Source organism: Cricetulus griseus, chromosome 2, assembly GCF_003668045.3.
Source record: "Cricetulus griseus strain 17A/GY chromosome 2, alternate assembly CriGri-PICRH-1.0, whole genome shotgun sequence".
NCBI classification, from domain to species: domain Eukaryota; kingdom Metazoa; phylum Chordata; class Mammalia; order Rodentia; family Cricetidae; genus Cricetulus; species Cricetulus griseus.
This window is the reverse complement of record NC_048595.1, coordinates 258,781,713-258,801,931: the sequence shown is the minus strand read 5'-3', so window position 1 is coordinate 258,801,931 and position 20,219 is coordinate 258,781,713. Positions and strand designations below refer to the sequence as shown.

At 37.2% G+C, this 20,219-nt stretch overlaps 1 long non-coding RNA gene across 9 annotated transcripts in view; it reads right to left on the bottom strand.

The window, feature by feature from the left end:
* Positions 1-20,219, bottom strand: part of LOC103163700 — a 69,279-nt gene that overhangs the window by 6,274 nt on the left and 42,786 nt on the right. For 5 of the 9 annotated variants that reach the window (XR_003482682.2, XR_003482685.2, XR_003482684.2 and 2 more), the window contains 2 exons: positions 4,413-4,536; positions 1,927-2,047 (listed from right to left, as the gene is read on the bottom strand). This is a non-coding gene — a long non-coding RNA (uncharacterized LOC103163700). Of the gene's footprint in view, positions 1-1,926; positions 2,048-4,412; positions 4,537-4,648; positions 4,686-6,551; positions 6,612-9,134; positions 10,428-20,219 lie in introns of those variants that run through there. The other 4 variants (XR_003482688.2, XR_003482687.1, XR_004768439.1 and 1 more) reach the window with 4 other exon arrangements.

Below are 20,219 nucleotides of genomic sequence, written 5' to 3'. Positions count from 1 at the left end.
CATTTGCAAATAGGGGAGAGTGAGGAGCAAAGTGGTTAAGACCAGTCTGGAGAAACCCACAGAAACAGCTGACCTGAAAAAGCAGGAGCTCATGGACCCCAGAGTGATTGCTGGGAAACCTATCCAAACTCCCTGAATGTAGGTGTCATTTAGGAAGCCTGGGCTGTCTATGGGCCCTCTGGTAGTGTGTCACTATTTATCCCTAGTATACTAATGAACTTTGGGAGCCCATCCCACATAGAGGGATACTCTCTCTGCATAGACACATTTTGGAGGGCTTAGGCCCTGCTCCAAATGATGACCGACTTTGAAGATTCCCCCATGGAAGGCCTCACTCTCCCTGGGGAGCAGAAATGTGATGGGATAGGGAGTTGGTGGGGGGGGGGCAGGGGAGGAGGGGATGGACATGGAATTGGGATGGACATGTAAAACTAGCTTGTTTTAAATTTAAATAAAAAATAAAAAATAAAGAAGAGAGAATTTTCCAAAGAAAAATTGGCTAAAAATTATTTTTAAATTATTCAGTATCCATTGCCATTGGGCACAAGCAAATTATGTGATATTTCCTCTTATCCTTATCAAAATAACCCATATCAAGAAAATAATTGAAAACAAATGCTGATAGGGTGTGAGGAGAGCAACATACTCATTAATTCTTAGAAGCAGCCTGATGCAGCTCTTACAGACATCATTGTGGAGACTTCTCAAAAATCTAGCAATAGATCTACCATGTGGCAGCTATTCTCTTGGGAATACCCCTAAAAGACCCTATATCACAGCACAAAAATACCTGATCATCTATGTTTAGGCCTGCTCCATTAGATATTCAATACAAAATGTTTAGCACTGAAAATGTACATACAAGTAATTACATATATATGTATATATAATATATTTTTTCCTAAATATAACCTTCTCCATCTCTATATTGTTAATGACAAAGGAGGCCATGAACTTGAGTGAGGGTAAGAGGGAGTATGTGGTATATGATAGGGTTTGGATGAAGAAAAGGGAAGGGAAAACTTATAATTATATGATAACATGAAAATATAAAGTAAATATTTTTTATAATACTGTGATGGCTAAAATTATCTTAGAGTACTGTTTCCTGCTGATACAAAAATTATAAAAATGCATAAGCAATTTTCATTTATGGAAATTATAAGTGTTTAATTATTCCAATGATAGAAAATTTTATATACAGACACATGCCTGGGGCACACCTAATTCTTGTAACCCCATATATACTGATCTTACACTTTTTGGTTTTCTGAGAATTTTATCTAGTCCATGCTTATTCTCTTAACTCAGCAAGAAATAAATTTTACTTTCATTGCTGGAACTGCACCAAGTTGAAACAAATTCTTTATTTGTATTTGCAAATCATGGAGTTCTTAAGATTATTAAACACATTGTGGCTATGAGGTCACAGTTCATATACATTCATACCACAGCCTCTGTTTATCTGGTTTGTCTCATTAATTCACTAATACATTTCAAGTGTATATGCTCATATATATAGAGTTTTGAATTAAAATTATGCAGAGTTCATTTTCTGTTTATATCACTAGTCTCAATTCAGTACACAAAATCATAAGCCACATACATTCAATAATGTATATGTTCCACGATTTATGTAATAATGCTCATGTAATGCTCATATATATCCATCTTTGAAAGGGAAAATAAACAATAAAAATATTTGACATAAGTATCCTTGACTGAACATCAAAATCACACATTGCTCTCTAGAGATCAATATTGAAGAGGGGTGGGGTGCAAACACCTGACTGTATAGCATAGAAAGAACTAAAACCAGTGACAGAGTACCTCATATATGTTTAGCTGGGACGAACAAGTATATACTCATTCTGCATTTGGAGTAGACTATGGGTAAGGAAGTGTAATGGAGACCCCATGGCTCACCTTTGCTTGAACATTGTGAATCTGGATCAGCAAGGGCAGAGAGATCTTGGCCGAGTCCCCTGAACATACTGAGTATGAATCTGAAGGATGAGCTCAGTGATGAAAGCTTCAAAGAAATGTTCTAGAATAAGGCATACCATAAATGATTATGAACAAAACCTATCTAAAGCCTTGTAAGATCAAAAGAAGCTTGAAACAGGTGTGAGGAACAGCAAAACTGTTCCAAAACTGTGAGATACGGTAAACATTGAGTATCTCACAGTGTTGTAGAGATCTGTACTAGTACCCAGTATAAACAAGCTTCCAAGAGCTTAAGGTGTCCTAATTTGCATTAAATCACCACTTAAACAAAATTAACACTAATAAGAGGAAAGCATCCAAAGACATTTGTCCTAGCATTAGTTCCAGATAGTACACAAGCAGACATTGCTAGATAATAGAAATCCAGATAAGAATCACTTGAAGTTGACTTACTTATGCATGGTTAGTGAGCAAACCTAAAGTACACTTCCAGTGTCTGCTCTTCCAGGGAAAATTATTGGATGTTATCACCACATTGTGTTTTGCAATTCTAGGAATGGAACCCAGGAATATGTGAAGTTTGGGCAAGCTAATATCAATGAGTTACTACAAACACAGCCCACTGGCATCTGATAAGAGAACAGTTGAACATTTTAAATCTACCAGGAAATTAAAGCCACAGAGGAAGGACAACCATGGAACAAAAAAATATAAGCAAATATGGAGAAGCAAGGATTAACAAATGCAAAGAACCATTTCTTGGTTGTGCATGAAGGAGAAGCCACTGAGATCATAAATTCACAGTGACCTAGAAATGTTAATTTTGAGGAAGCCCTTAGCCTGAATTCATGATGCCATGAACATGGGCCATGCCTGTGAAATCAGCCTCACACTTTCTTAAATTTTACATTTGGAAAAATATCAATATCCCATGGGAAAAAAAACTAAAGTGAACAAATATAGTGACTAGGTAACCTCACTCAGGATGGTTTCTTCTAGTTCCATCCATTTACTTGCAGATTTCAAGATTCCATTTTTTCTGCTAAATAGTACTCCATTGTGTAAATGTGCCACATTTTCTCTATCCATTCTTCAGCTGAGACACATCTAGGTTGCTTCCAGTTTCTGGCTATTACACAAGCCACAAAAGACACAACTAAGATAGAGAACTACAGACAAATATCCCTAGTGAACATTGATGCAAAAGTATTCAATGGAATATTGGTAAAATGAATCCAAGAACACATCAGAAAAATCATCCACCATGATCAAGTAGGCTTCATCCCAGGAATGTAGGGATGGTTCAACATATCAAAGTCCACCATATAAAGGAACTGAAAAAGGAAACCAAATGATCATCTCATTATTGGCAGGAAAAAAAAGCCTTTGACAAAATCCAACACCCCTTTATGATAAAGGTTTTGGAGAGATCAGGGATAACAGAAACATGCCAAAACATAATAAAAGCAATGTATAGCAAGTCAAGAGCCAAAATCAAAATAAGAAGATAGAAATTCAATGCAATTCCTCTAAAATCAGGAACAAGACAAGGTTGTCCACTCTCTACATACCTCTTCAGTATTGTGTTGAAGCTCTAGCTAGAGCAATAAGAAAACAAAAGGAGATCAAGGGAATACAAATAGAAAAGAAGTCAAACATTCACTATTTGCTGAAGATATGGTAATTTACATAAGTGACCTAAAACTCTACCAGGGAACTCCTATATCTGATAAACCACTTTACGAAAGTGGCAGGATCCAACATTAACTCAAAAAAATTAGCAGCCCTACTATATACAGACAATAAATAGGTTGAGAAAGAAAACAGAAACATTACCCTTTAAAATAGCTACAAACAACATAAAATATCTTGGGGTAATGCTAACCAAACAAGTGAAAGACTTGTATAACAAGAACTTTTAGTCTTTAAAGAAAGAAATTAAAGAAGATGCAAGAAAATGGAAACAACTGCCATGCTCTTGGATAAGTAGTAAAAATGGCAATTTTGCCAAAAGCACTCTACAGATTCAATGCAATCTGCATCAAAGTTTCAGGAAAATTCTTCACAGAACTTGAAAGAAAAATTCTCAACTTTAGATGGAAAAACAAAAGACCCAAGATAGACCAAACAAACCTGTACAATAAAACTATATCCCAAGGTGTCACCATCCCTGAGTTTAGTCTCTATTATAGAGCTATAATCCTGAAAACAGCTTGGTATTTGCACAAAATAGACATGTTGACCAATAGAATCAAATTGAAAACCCTGATGTGGACCCACATATCTACGAACACCTCATTTTTCACAAAAAGCTAAAATTATACAATAGAAAAAAGAAAGCACCTTCAACAAATGTTGCTGGCATAACTGGATTCTGGTGTGTAGAAGACTGCAGATAGATCCATACTTATCAAAATGCAGAAAACTTAAGTCCAGAGCCGGGCATTGGTGGAACACACCCATACCTTTAATCCCAGCACTCAGGAGGCAGTGGCAGGTAGATCTCTGTGAGTTCAAATCCAGCCTGGTCTACAGCAGGGGATCCCAGGCAGGCTCCAATCCAATACAGAGAAACTCGGTCCCCAAAACCTAAAAAAAGAAAGAAACAAAGAAAACCAAAAGAACTTAAGTCTAAATGGATCAAGAACGTCAACATAAATCCAGCAAAACTGAATGTCTTAGAAGAGAAAGTAGGTAGTACCCTGGAACCAATTGGTACAGGAGTCTGCTTCCTGAACATAACACCAGTAGCACACACACTGACATCGACAATTAATAAATAGGACCGCCTGAAACTGAGAAGCTTCTGTAAAGCAAAGGGCATAGTGAATTAGACAAAACAGTAGCCCACAAAATGAGAAAAGATATTCACCAACCCCACATCTGACAGAGGGCTGAGTTCCAAAATATACAAAGAACTCAAGAAGCTAGCCACCAAAATACCAAGTAATCCAATTAAAAAGTTGGGTGCAGAACTAAATAGTTAATACTCAATAGAGGAGTCTAAAATAGCTGATAGACACTTAAGAAAGTGCTCAACATCCTTACCCATCAAGGAAATGCAAATGAAAACCACTCTGAGAGACCATCTTACTCCTGTCAGAGTGGCTAAAATCAAAAATACCAATGACAGTTTATGCTGGAGAGGATGCTAGAGAGGATGTGGAGGATGTGGCAAAATTCCTCAGTTTCTGGTGGGAATGCAAACTCTTATAGCCACTTTGGAAATCAGTATGGCAGTTCCTCAGAAAAATGTGAATCAGTCTACCACAAGATCCAGCAATTCCACTCTTAGGCATATACCCAAAAGATGAACATTCATACAACCAGGATATATGTTCAACCATGTTCATAGCAGCAATATTTGTAATAGCCAGAACCTGGAAGCAACCTAGATGCCCTTTAATGGAAAAATGGATGGAGAAAATGTGGTACACTCACACAATGGAGTACTACTCAGATAGAAAGAAAAAAAAAAACAATGGAAACTTGAAATTCAGAGGCAAGTGGATGGAACTAGAAGAAAACATCCTGAGTAACATAATCCAGTCACAAAAGACAAACATGGTATATACTCACTCATTATGGGTTTTAGACATAGAGTAAAGGATTACCAGGCCTACAGTCCACACTGACAGAGAATCTAGGAAACAAGGAGGACCCTAAGAGAGACATACATGGCCCCCTGGAGAAGGGGAAAGGGACAATATCTTCTGATATAAGTGGGCCCATGAGGGGAGCAGCTAAACAGTTCAGACAAAGAGAAGGAGAGAAGAGGATGGGAGAGGAGGACATCAGAGAACAAGAAGATCGAGTGAGCAGAAGAATATATGAGAGCAAGAAAAAGAGACACCATAATAGAGGGAGCTATTATAGGTTTAAAAAATCTAGAACTAGTGAAATGTCCAGATATCTACAAGGTTCACCCCAACTAACAATCTCAGCAATAGTTGACAGGCTATCTTTAATGCCCCTTTCTGGTAATGAGATTGACAAATACCTTCATCCAGTAGCTGATGGTAGCAGAAGCAGACACACATTGCTAAACACTGAGGTGTCACTAGAATCCAGTGGCAGAATGATAGAAGTGATGAGCAAAGAATTCAAGACCAGGCTAGAGAAACACATGGAAACAGCTGACCTGCAGAAGGGGGATCTTATGGACCCCAGACTGATTGCTGGGAAATCAGCATAGAAGATGGGAAACCAGAAAGAAGATGTGAGTTTGGAGGGCTGGTTAATCTATTGGACCTCTATAATGGATCAGTACTTATCCCTAGTACATGAAATGTCTTTGGGAGCCCACTCCACCTAGAGGGATACTCTCTCAGCCTAGACACAAGGAAGAGGGTCTATGCCCTGCTCCAAATGATATGACAGACTTTGAAGACTCCCCCATGAACGATTTCACCTTCCCGGGGAAGCAGAATGGGGATAGGATAGAGGGTCAGGTGGGATCAGGGGAGGAGGGAAGGGAGAGGAAACTGGCATTGACATGTAAAACAAGCTTGTTTCTAATTTAAAAAAAATTACTTAAAAATAATTATGGTGGTTGTCATCTAAGTAAATGATCCATTGACAACCTCAGACAATATAGTACTTACCATACACACTGAGGTCTCTGTCTGAATACCAGGCTTTCAGTAATTAACTTACAAGGCCTTTGAAAAAAAGAAGTGGTATTGTTCTAAACACATCTGAAAGTAGTTGAAATACTATGCTAGCAAAGTGAAAGGAAAATATACTTACTGACAGGGAAATTTTCTTATTCTAAATATCAAATTGGTTTCATCTCAGATATGAGCAATTCAAGGGTGTCCATCTTATAGTGAATATTTTGTAACATCACATGTTGTTGAGGTTTTGTGATTTTTGTTATTTTAATGATAATTGATATTTGCTGAGGGAGGTGTCCCTTCAGAAGAAATAAGAGTTTCTCTGGTTGTTTCCTTAAGAGGAATAATGTTTTCCTGCATGCAGCAAGTGATGTTTCTAACTTTCCATCCCCTTCCATCACCTAGAGTGAAGTCCCTGATTTTCAAACAAACTGGTAATCATCAGAATACAAACATAAAATACCACAACTACTGAAATGTAAACTAACACATTAATCTTTTCACCTTTCTTCCCTAATAATAAAAGTACATATAGATTCTGCTTTTCTACCTACATTTTACACCTCATAATTTTTATATATTCTCTCTGAATTACTCAGTACTCTTGCTTTTATCAATCCATTTTCTTGTTGTAATATGTAACCATAATCAAGTATTTCAAGGTATATCAACCAGAACATTAGCAAAGATGATGAATACAGTGGTCTATCCAAACCATTCTACTCTCATTATCATTTCACAGGCAAATTTTGCAAAGAAATCGTGTATCATTCCTGTCAATAATTTCTTCCAGAAATTTTGTATGTATTACTTCATTACAGTGTGGTTTGAAATGACACTATCTTTAAATTTTCTTGACATTTTATTATTTATCATGAAAGAATTTTCAAAAACTTTTGATACTGTGAATGTCTCCATCTCTAAATGTTACATGTTATCACTTAATTGGCATAACACCACCTTCAATCCTGTTTCTTTCCTCATACATTCCTGCCTTCTTATAGGTTCCTGAAAGCTCATGTTCCATTTTCAAACCATTAAAAATTAGGAATTTCAGTATTTAAAAAGAAAATACCCCATGACTCAACCTTTCTGCTCCCTCATGACTTTTGGGGGGGTGATAGGGGAGGAAGGGAGGGAGAAGGGAACTGGGATTGTCATGTAATTCAATCTTGTTTGTAATTCAAATAAATATAAAAAAAGAAAAATACCCCCTTCCTTCCATTTCCTCTGCTATGACTTAGAGTGCACCTTTACACAAGGGGTTCACAGTATATTACCCCCAAACTGCACCTCTCTTCCTGACATCACACCGAAGTATTCAGTGACACTTGTGCTTGGTTCTGAGCACTGTCAGTTTCAACGACACTGGCAAAGTCAGAAGTCTGTGTTATATGTGAAGCAGGAGTTGTTTCTGACGCTGTCCCTATAGTCCAAGATATAATACCTTATCATATAAAGTACAGAAGTAAGGACCTCATTTTTCTGAATCATCACAAGCTATTCCATGGTGCATCACCCCAGAGTAAATGGAGTGGTTTTTTCCCAAAAATATAAAAGTAGCTATATCATGCATATGCTTAAAATAATTACAAGACCCACATAAAAACCCCAGTCTACATATAGTTTCCCCTTGTAACTGAACTCCCTGTACCTTCAGCCTTAGGTGATAACAAAGAGCTGCCCATCTCCATTACAATAAGTATCATGCTGGGATTTTGATTTACAATTAAGAAGAATTAACAATTCTAAAATATGAGAGCATATTCGATGTTGCTGACTGCATCTGAATCATTATGTTGGAATAACAGACTGGAAAATGGTGCATGATAATGAATAAATAGAGAAATACCCCAGAAAGACAGCTGAGTGATTAATAATTACAGGGATGGAGACACAAGGAAGAGTGATAAATGAACACTCAGCATCACATCGAATACAATACTTGGCATGAACTTAACGCAGCTTGATTTCTATGATGTCTCCACACCCACTATTTTAACTGTGTCATGTTACATGAAATTAGGTTATGTTTTTTCAAATACAACAATTGTGTTTTTAAAGCAGGATTTAGTAGTGGACTAAAGAGTCTGTGAAAAACATCTGTAATTATTGGGATAAAACATGCCTTATAGAACATTTAGTTAAGAAATTAACAGAACAAAAATGGGCTTGGAAATTTGTTTTCCTTCCTTTCTTCTTTATGCCATCTTTAACTTTCTTTTTCCCTTCCTTCCTTTATTCCTACCTTCCCTCCTTTCATTGAAAATAGACTTTTGTCTCATACAATATATCTGAACCTTAGTTTACCCTCCCTACACTCCTCCTGGCTTACTCCTACCATCCAAAAAGAGCAGGCCTCAAAAAGACAATGACCAAACACTACAAATCAAAATACAGAAAGACAAGGCAAGAAACATTACACTGAAGCTTGACATAGTAAAAAAAAAAAAAAAAAAAAAGTAGGAGGAAAAGAGTCCCAAGAGCAGGCAAAGAGTCAGATTCATACCCTCCCCCACAGCTGGAAGTTCTACAAAACACCAAGCCAACAGCCACAACATGTACACAGACCTGGTTCAGACCCATGCTGGCCCAGTGCTTGCCATTTCACTCTCTGTGAGTCCATATGAGCCTTGCCTTGTTGATTCAGTAGGCCATGTTCTCTTGGTATTCTCCATCCCCACTGACTCCTATGATCCTTCCTCCCTCTCTTCTCCAGAGTTCCATAAGCTCCAATGAGACCACCAATTTAGGTGTTCACTAAGCATAATGTCTGGCTGGGGGTTCTCTGCATCTGCTCCCATCTGCTGCCTGAGGAAGCCTCGCTGATGATGATTGAACAAGGTAAGAATTAAAAGTGTAACAGGAAGGTCCTAAACTCTGAAAATAAAATAATAAAATAGTATTCTAAATCTAGTGTGATTCAGTTTCATTTGTTCCAGTCATGGTTTTCCCATCATCTTCATACTAGTAATAACTATATATACTACTTGATTTTTGAGTTATATGTTGTGACTCCATCTTTTAAACTTCTTTACATTGAAAGGTTAGAAGCATGAAATGAGAAAATTATTTTATTAAAAGAAAAATGGTAACAAGTACAAGCAACTTTTTATTCTGGATACAGACAGAAATATACGAAACTTACTTTGAACTTTTATATGTGAATTTTACACATGTCAGCATAAGACATCTCTTGAGTTTTCTATTCATACATTTTTCCACTTCATTTGCCATATTGAGTTCAAAGTCTCACCCATTTCCATATGTAACTGCCACTGTGTTTTGATAGATATGTCATGTTTCACATGATAAGGAAATAAAAAGCATTCTCCTTCCTGGTTGAAGCAAATCATATATCTGAGACCGACACTCAAATGTAGTCAGGTGACTAACTTTATGCCAGTAGGAAGTAGGGAACCTGGTGTGCAATGTATTCCTAGATTTTAAGAAGAAATCAGGACTCTTTCCTGACCCCCATAGGTAAGGATTAAAGTGGAAAATTAAAAGGCATTGGCAGTTTTCTCTGAGGATGGCAGAGATTGCTCCCTGGCCCTAAATATCTTCATATTTTAGAGTTGCCCATTGACGTTTGTTTGTTTGTATTGTTTGTTGATGTTGTTTTTTGTTTTGTTTTCTAGTTTTTGTTTGCTTTTATGATGTGGGAGAGTGAATGCAGGTTCTACAATATTTCAGTTCATTGACTTTGAACACTTTCCTGTGAATAGTCTTTGAGAAATGAATTGATAGTTTGTGAAGCTCAGTTAGCATTTTGCAAAATTTATTAATACGTGTGTATGTATGTTTGTGTATATGAGGTATGTTTATATGTATGTGTATTTATACACCTACATGTTTATATGTGCATATATAATGTATTATGAGAGTCTATTTATATATGTGATGTATATGTATCATCTATATGTATATGTATGAGTGCGGTGTATATGGTTGTGTATACTAGTGGGTTGTATATATGTGTTTGTATGAATGTGTATAACAAAAAATCAGTATACCTCAATAGACATAATTCAAAGAAAATCAAAATATAGCAAGATTAAGCTACTCTTTGTGTTTGAATTCATAACAGAAGATTTTGAAAGATTTCTTTTAAACAATCTTATTTTACATACCAATCCAAGTGCCCTCTCCCTCCTGTCTTCCCACTCCCCCATCTCCCCATCCCAATCCCCCATCTACTCCTCAGAGGGGTGAGGCCTCCCATGAGGAATCATTAAAGTCTGTCACATCATTTCAGACAGGACTGAGGTCCTCAGTCTGTATTCAGGCTGAGCAAGGTATTTCCTCCATAGGGAATGGGCTCTTAAAAGCCAGTTTATGCACTAGGGATAAATATTGGTTCCACTGGCAGTGGCCCCATTTACTGCCCAAGGCCTCTAACTAAAACCCATGTTCAGGGGGCCTACATTGGTCTTATATTGGTTCTTTAGGAGTCAGTGAGCTTCCACTTGCTCAGCCTAGATGTGTCTCTGGGTTTCTCCAGCATGGTCTTGACCCCTTTGCTCACCACTCCTTCTCTACAACAGGACTCCAGGAGTTCAGCCCAGTGCTTATCTGTGGATCTCTACTTTGGCTTCCATCTGCTACAGGATGAAAGCTCTATTATGGCATTTAAGATAATCATCAATCTCATTATAGGGGAAGGGCATTTAAGATACCCTCTCCACAATTTCTTGGATTTTTAGTTGGGATCATCCTGTGGATTCCTCAGAATTTTCCTAGTGCTAAGTTTCTCATTAACCCTATAATGGCTCCCTCTATCAAGGTATCAGAAAGATGACATTTTATTTGCTAGACTTTTTCTGAAAATTGAGAATAAATATAGATTAATAGTTTGTAGTCTCACTAATATTTCAAACTTTACAACAATGTGATATACTTGCCTTACTTCCCTTTGGAGTTAAATATTTAATGAAAAGCTAGAGTTGTTACTTGATTTGAAGTTTTCATGTAGTGTTGGAGTTTTGGTCAAAACACCTGTAGATTGAAAGAGAATGACACATAGATTTTGTAGTAAGAACTTTCAAATTTTGTGTTAATATAAATGAATTCTCCAACCACAGCAGTGCATTTGAATCAATGTTCAAGCACTTATTCTGAATGTAAGAATAGACAAAAGAGTGAGTGACAAACTCATGATTCAGGTAGAGTTATTAAACTGGATGGCCTTCCTAACTCCATCAGAGGTTTCCTGTTTCCATTTAACTCCCATTTTCCTTTGAAGTAGAGAGATGTTATGTGCCCCTTTTGTGGAATGATTCCTCAATGCCATTTTGCAGTATTTGAAGGCCTCCCTGACATTATCAAGTGGATTGACATTTTAAATATTTGCTGTGCTCAGTGGGTACTAATTTAGCAAAAGTGAACCACAAACTCATTCCGCTGTGGCACAGCAAGTGATGTGTGTCTGGTTAATCACAACAGCTGTCTTGAGACAAAAAAGGACTGTGTTGTTAAACTCCTGACATTGCTGCTCTGCAGACACACCTGCAGGGGCCTTGAAGGAAAAGGCTAAGCACTGAAGAAAGTTCTTAGGCCATTAGCTTAACTGAACCCATTAACCCACCTAGCACTACAGGACAGTGTCTCTGGGTACTCAGTGCTTCCACAGTTCTAGTCAATTCTTTACATGTCTAGGAGAGTCATTCACAGGCCTTCCTCAGTTCTTTCTTAATTTCTTCCTTCCTTCCTTTCATTGTTATATTATTATTAGTAGTAGTAGTAGTATTAGTAGTATTAGTAGAAGTAGTAGTAGTAGTTTGGTTTTTTGAGACAGGGTTTCTCTGTGTAACAGCAATAACTGTCCTGGGACTCAACTTGCCTCTGCCTACTGAGTGCTGAGATTAAAGGCATGTGCCTCCACCTCTGGGCTTTCTTAGTTCTTTAAATTGTTTGTTTTTTCAGAGTTTAGAATCCACATACCATAAAACAGACAGATGCATAAAATACTTTGCATTTTTATTGTCATTGCTTTTGGAGAAGTTGCTCGGAACTGAATTTTATAAGTAGGAGAGTGTTGCAAACTAGGACTGCTGATTTTGTAGCATATGCACTATTTACAAGGTTAGTGGTGACAAACATGAAATTATCAGTGACGGGAAAGACCACTTAAAGTTTTATCCTAATCTTTTCCCAATAATAAATCTATGGTGTCTTAACAGTTTATCACATAACCTGCTCTATTTAAAAATATTTTATATAGCTTAGTTCAGCGTCTACAGCTCAGAAAAGTTTTGCACTAAGATTTTTAAACAAATTCTCTTGGTTAAAATCTATGATGGTTCATCTTATCAATATGAGTGTATCGTAGAATAACCTAAGAAACTGAGATGCGTGTGTGTGTGTGTGTGTGTGTGTGTGTGTGTGTGTGTGTGTGTGTGTGTGTTTGAACTGTATATGTGTGCCCCATCTTAGACATGGGCACTACTATCCCATGAGCTATGCAAGGTTCTCCCTATTGCCATTTCCTGGCCTTTTTGACATGAACATCCATGTTCCACTATACTCTTCTTGCCAAGATGGACTGACCTCTCAACATGTTAACAAATTAAATCTTTCCTCCCTTAATTTACTCTGTCAGGTTGGGTTACAGCAATATAAAGACTAATAAAACATCAGATAGACATGTAACTCCTGAAAAGTTTGCTATTTGTCACTCAAGCCTTTCTTTTCAAGTTTATAATGTTTGTATCAATTACAGAGAATTGTCCCAACAGTAAAGGCAAGTTTCCTTTTATTCAATTCATTGACATTTAAAGGGTCATTCGAAAAAAAGTAATGAAACTTTGATTAAGGATAATCAAGGATAGTAATGAGATTGAACAGTTGGTAAAGCTGTTTGATGCCACACCTGGCATCCTGAATTTAACCCCTGGGATCCACATTGTAGAAAGAGTGAAGAGGGCCATCTCCTGAAAGATGTCCTATGATCTCTACATGAATACATGAAGTAAAGAAATAAATGTAATAAAGAATTAAATGGGAAAAGAATGAGGTAGTCAAACTAAGCAATAATTTATATGGGTATAAATTATCATGACAGTGGAGAAAAATACTAATACCATAACTTTGAATCTGACTCTCTCCTTGTCATCTCAATACATCACTTCTTGTTGGCAGACAATTAATTTAAATTTCTTCTAATTTCCTATTGTTTCTTATTTGACAAAGAATAAACAGATTTCCCAAAATTAACATGTAAAAGAAACCATGATATGCATGAGAATGAGACAATAATTATAGATGTGTTTTCATGAACAAACATTCCAAGTCTTATAAAGGGGAAGCCTATTTCACATCATGTACCCATTACCAACTCTTTGCTTGGTTTCTATCACGATGCAGTAGATTTTAAGTAATAAATGGGAAAGGGCCCATTGGGGTAGGAAAGGAAGGAGAAAAATGTAAGGAAAGAGGATGTGACTGTATTCTAAGAGCATGAAAGAAAACTAATCTTGGTGGCCATATTAACTGCCAGTGGAAACATTATTAGGCACATTGTAGGTACTTGATACTACTGAAGACATTTAAGAGACGATACTGAATACAAAGGATCCTTCACATTATGGAATTTCCTTTCTAACAGATTACAACTGACAAGTTTCTGGGTCAAAAGGATATGATAGAGACTCTAAAAGATATTGGTCATGTGGGATCTATGTAAAGTCAAATTTAGTACTAAGAATTTGTCTTATTCTGCATGCTGTATCCAAAAACTTGAAAATCAATGCCAGTGAAAAAGTTACTTTTTTAATAGTGATGATATGAAGCTGATAGAGAGTAATCAGTACTTGGACAACAAAACCTCAAGGAAAATAACGGGCTTTATTCTGTTACAGGAAAACACCCCATGGGTTGTACCTTTCGAATTATCAGAATGATACTATTAATAACAAAGGCAAATGTTCTTATGTTTCAGACTATGTTCTCAGTATTCACTCAGAAATAGCATATAGTTCTTTTCAGAGGAAACCGAGATGTGTGTGCAGTCATCAGGATTGATGTTTGCATGGACTACCTCTGACTCTATATTTCTAAGCGCTTGGCTGAAGTATATGTCCAGCAGTGTTCCCTTGTTTCAAGATCAATTTTTGAAATACGTTTTGTTGTTGTTCTCCACAGAACAAAAAAACAATTGGAAATGCTATTTTTATACTTGGTAGCCTTGCTCATAAATTTAAGTCCAACCATAAATTCTAGACCAGAAGATAATAGTGAAGATGAACTCAGGTGTTACTTCACTTTTAAGGTTTACACCATAGTTACACTACTATTCTTGTGAGATTTCCTTAATGAATATGGACTTTCAATATTCAATATGTAATTATTTACTAATTTGCATCTTTCTAGTTTATTCTTGCTCTTACTCTACTTCATCCAAATGCCTTTCTTAATGATGTAAAGGAGTTAAAACAGTATGCCATAGATTTATTGTTCAGGAAAACAGCTGCTCATTGTACATTGAACTGACTCTTTACATTAGGGAAGAGATGGCGTGACTTTTGGGGAAGCTTTTAGCATCCATCTGAGATGGAGAGTTTCATTCCCCTAGGCCTATTGGACACCACTTGAGCTGTGGACTCTGTTGAATCTCTAAAGGTTGGGTCATCTTTGTGTTCTCATCTCACTGTACTCTGAAGCTACTATGTTACTGACTTCCACTAATAAAGAGAATTTTTATGCTGTGTATTTTGGAGATGAGGAGAGTTCTCATTGAATCTCCCACTCTTTTACTTTGTCATTTTGGAAATTCTCTAATTATAAAATTTCATAAAATTATTCTTCTTCTTAGTCTTATAAGGATGGCACCTGGATTCTTGCTTGCCAAGAGCCATTTATTAATAGTGCATAGGTGACTGACTTACACTAAATTTTTGATTTTAAACCTTTCCAGTGCTCCATCCATTTTTTCCACCTTCACATTCTTAATGTTTATTATTTAAAATTTGATATTCTCATTAACAGGCACATTTTAATATTCTGTTTCAAGAACTCTAGCTTCTGTTTATCATCACTCTCTACTTTGTCTACAGTTTACCTATTCACTATCTAGACTCTAGCAATACTTCCATAATAATTGAATTTAAAATGGTCCCCAATACTCTTTCCAATATCATACCCATGCTCTCATGTTGCACCTTAAAATTGGGGGGGGGGTGATTATTATTATTGTTCTCTAACCATTTAATTTTTTTCACTCAACTAATAACCAGATCTTGATTTTTTTGTGTGTGGGGAGATTTCTTTGTATATTCTGGATATAACTCTCTATCAGATGTATAGCTAGTACCATTTTCCCTATTCTATGGGCAATTTCTTTATTTATGTGGTGAGTTTCATAAGTTACCATGAATTACTGCTCTGAATGCCTGTGCTACTATGGTCCTGTTCTGGAAATCCTTTCCTGTACCTTTAAGTTAAAGCACATTCCATACTTTTTTAGCTATAAGACCCCATATATGAGGTCCTTGATACATTTGAAGTTGATATTTTTTTAGCATGCGTGACAATGATCTAGATTCATTCTTCAACATGTACCTATTAAGTTGACCAGCTTCATTTGTTATTGAGAATATCATTTCCCCAGTGTATGTATTATTGGCATCTTTGCCAAAACTCAGTTGACAGTAGGAATATGGTCTTATATACATGTCCTCAATTCTACTCCATTAATCAATATGTGAGTTTAATTGCCAGTATCATGCTGTTCTTATTACTATAGTTCTGTAGTATGCCTTGAAATCTAGAATGCGAATATCAACAGCAAGTGTTTCAAAACTATTCAGAATTCCTTAGCCATTCTTCAATCGAGGGGCATCTAGGTTCTGGCTATTACAAATAGCTGCTATGTGCTGCTATGAACATTGCTGAGCAAATATCCCTGTGGTATGATTGAGCATTCTTTTGGGTATATGCCCAAGAGTGGTATCGCTAGGTCTTGAGGTAGACTGATTCCAAAATTTCTTACATGGATTACCCTGGGTAGGGAAATTAGATGAGATCTATAGGGTAAACTGGGGGCAAGGGCTGGTAATAGGGAGGGATTGGCTGATGAGAACATAAGGGAATGGGATCGTCGAGATGGGAGATGTATTTATTGGTAGAGCAATGAAAGAGATATCTTAACTGAGAGAGCTACTATGGGATTAGGGAGAAACATGGTGTTAGGGTAATTTGTAAGAATCTGCAAGACTGATCCCAGCTAAGTCTCCTATCATTAATTGAGAGAGCGAACAAACTGACCTACCCATGTAATCAGATTGGAGACTACCCTAACTATCATCATAGAGTCTTCATCCAGTTATTGATGGAACCAGATACACAGGTGTACAACCAATCACCAGGCTGAGCTCTGGGATTCCAGTCGAAGAGTGGGAGGAGGGAATATATGAGGGAGAGAGATCAAGAACATGATGGTGAAATCTACAGAGACAGCTGAACCAAGCTTATGGAAACTCGTTAACTCTAGACTGACAGCTGTAGAGACTCCAGGGGACTGAACTAGGTCCTCCATATGGAAGAGACAGTTGTGAAGTTCGAACTATATGAGGGTTCCCTGGCAGCTGGACCATGATACAATCCTGGTACATGAGCTAGTTTGTTGGATCCCGTTTCCTGTGGTGGGATGCCAGGCTCAGCCTTAATGTTTGGGAGAGGGGCTAGACCTCACCTCAACCTATTGTGCCAAACTATGTTGAGTCCTCATGGGAGCCCTTACCTATAAGGAGGATTGAATTGGGGATGGGCTGGGGGGACAAGGAGGGAGGGATGAGAGGTTGGATGGAATGTGAAATGAAATTTAAAAGAATAAATAAATTATAAAACATATTCAGGATTGATTAAGCTCTCCTGGTTCTTTTGTTTTTCTATATGGAATTTAAAATGATTTTTTTTTTAAATTACTCAAGAGAATATCATCAGAATTGTGATGGAGATAGCACTGAATTTGTAGATTGCTTTGTTACAATAGCCATTTCACAATATTATCCCAGTCAAGGCATGACCATTGAAGGTCTTTTCACCTTGTGGTATCTTTTTTCATTTTCTATCTAAGGCATTTTATTTTATTTTTGAGGGTATTGCAAATGGTGTTATCTCCCTGATTCATTGCTTAGTGTGAATACGCTTTTTATATAGGAAAACTGCTGATTTTTGCATGTTAATTTTGTATCTTGCTGCTTTGCTGAATGTGTTTATTAGCTAGAGGAATGTTCTAGTGGAATTTAAGGACTTTTATGCATAGAACAATATCATAAGATGGTAATGATGCTTTGATTTATTTTTTTCTTATTTGTATATTTCGGCCACTTATATTATTTTTTTAGATAAAACTTCAAATTCTGCTTTGAAGAAGATGGGGGAGAGGGGACATCTTTGTCTTATTCTTGGTTTTGGGGAAAATACTTTCATGTTTTTCTCTATTTAGCAAGATGAGATTTTGCTGTATATTACCCTTACTATGTTGAGATATGTGCTCTGTATACTTGATTACTCTAGAAATCCTAAAAGTTAAATTTTCATTTTTCACTTCTTTATTGACTCAATTATCATTCAGTAGTGTGCTGTTTATTTTGCATGAGTCTTTGTACATTCTGCAGTTTCTCTGGCTGTTAATATCAAGATCTATTCCAGTGTGGTAAGTTAAAATTCAGGATAGTATTCTAATTTTCCTAAATTTGTTGAGACTTCGGTGTTTTAATGTGAATTAGTTATCCATAATATTACATGGGTTGCTGATCCTTATCTATCAGGGAAATACAAATTTAAATAAATTTAAGATATCATCTTACTCCAGTGAAAACAGGTAGGATTTTATGCTGGTGTGGATGGACAGAAAAAGAACTTATTCATAGCTGATGTAAACACAGTTGAAATTAATTAGAAGTTTCTTCAAATAACTTGATGAATCCACAGATATGTGGTTTTATTTGGAATACTAATACAAGTCAGTAACTTAGTAAAAGAAAAACATGGATATTGGCTTTCAAGAGAGTGAGATAGAATGAGGTTGTAAAGATTTAAAGAAAAATAATGGAATAGAATGAATAAAGTAAAGTAAGGTGTAGGGGATGCTGTAGCCACATCTTACCACACCTGCAAGATCATGGACAGGGTGAGGTAGGGAAAGTTGAAGAGGGAGGGATGCTTATGTGGTGGCCCTGTTTTCACTATCATCTTCGGCTTGCTGTAGTTCCTGCTGCCCTGCCAGCTGGCTAGGTCACTCTGTAAGTAAGGCTTTTCCTTATTAAGTTCCCTTGTATTTTTACCTGGCTCCCTATTGGTAATTTCCCACATTATCTGGTTGTCAGAAGCAGGATCTTGTAAACTTAGGCCCCTTTTGGGAGAGTCTGCAGGTCCCACCAGAAAGGCAGTCTAGGCCCGGAAAGCTTCTTCTCTCCAAATGTGCTCCCTGCTAGCAGACAACCTGCTGCACCACACAAGCACATTCTGGCTGCCCTTGAACTGCTCAGAACAGTTTTCCCAACTGGGAGAGTTCTCTAGACCCCCTCGGATTTAACACTGTGTGCATAGGACCAGCCAGGACTGTGGCCTAACTGCGCCTGGATGCCTCCTGCCCTTGAACTGAGTAGGCCTTGGGAGTAGGTCTACAGCAGGTTCCATAGCTTCCCCTGGCTGTGTGGCCATAAAGCCACACACAAGGACATATGCTTCCAGCTAAAGCACAGCCGCCTGTGTAACCTGAGCTCCACAACTGATGCCATTGCCATCTTGCGTGACCCACCATTGCCAAAAAATGTGTGGACTAACTGAATGCCTGCACCACCTGCTGGGCAAAGATAGTTTCTGCATCTGGATTAGAAATCATCTGGTAAAATTATGGCAGAATATTTATTATTTGCTAAAAATGGTAATAATTTTGCTTATTACATGAAGTCAGTGTTGGAGGAGGACGGTAATCTGCCAATTACCGGCCTATATTCAGTAATGATAGTTAGCTTGCTGGTACAAATAACATTACTAGCCAGAGGTCCCAGGAACAGGGACAAAGATAACCTCACCGCCTGCTTGCAGGAAATAAAACTTTAGGCAATGAGGTTTTGGAGAACAGATTAGGTCAGGCCACACAATTGTGCAGCAAGTGGAACAGAAATTGGATGATAAGCTTGGCTCTGTGTCCAATACACTAAAGACAGAGCTGTCTGTTACCCAAGATGAGATGCAGCCTATTTACCATAAGATTAAAAAAAAGAGAGATCCTCCATCTCTGAGGTATTAGAGGCTAGGCTGTCAGAGGACCATGATGAACTAAAGAATATCTGTAGCCGTAGTGAGCTAGAAACTCAGATAGGCTCTGTGACCCAGAAACTAGATGCAAAGGTGCAAAATACCCAGGATAGGGTTGAAGAATTGGACAATGTCATTCAATCAATTATTGAAGCATCTAAGGTAGCAGATCACAAATTTGAGTCTAGATTCAAATGTTTCTAAGATAGTTTACAGAACAAGGCTGACAGATTAGATGGGTCCATATGGTCAATTTCTGGGGACTAAATATCAGCAAATCATGACCTTGAATCTAGACTCCAATACCTAGAAAGCAGTTTCCATGCCATCTAGATGCTGTCTAAGGATAAGCATATTAAAGACCTAGAAAAACATGTAGAGGATCAGTTA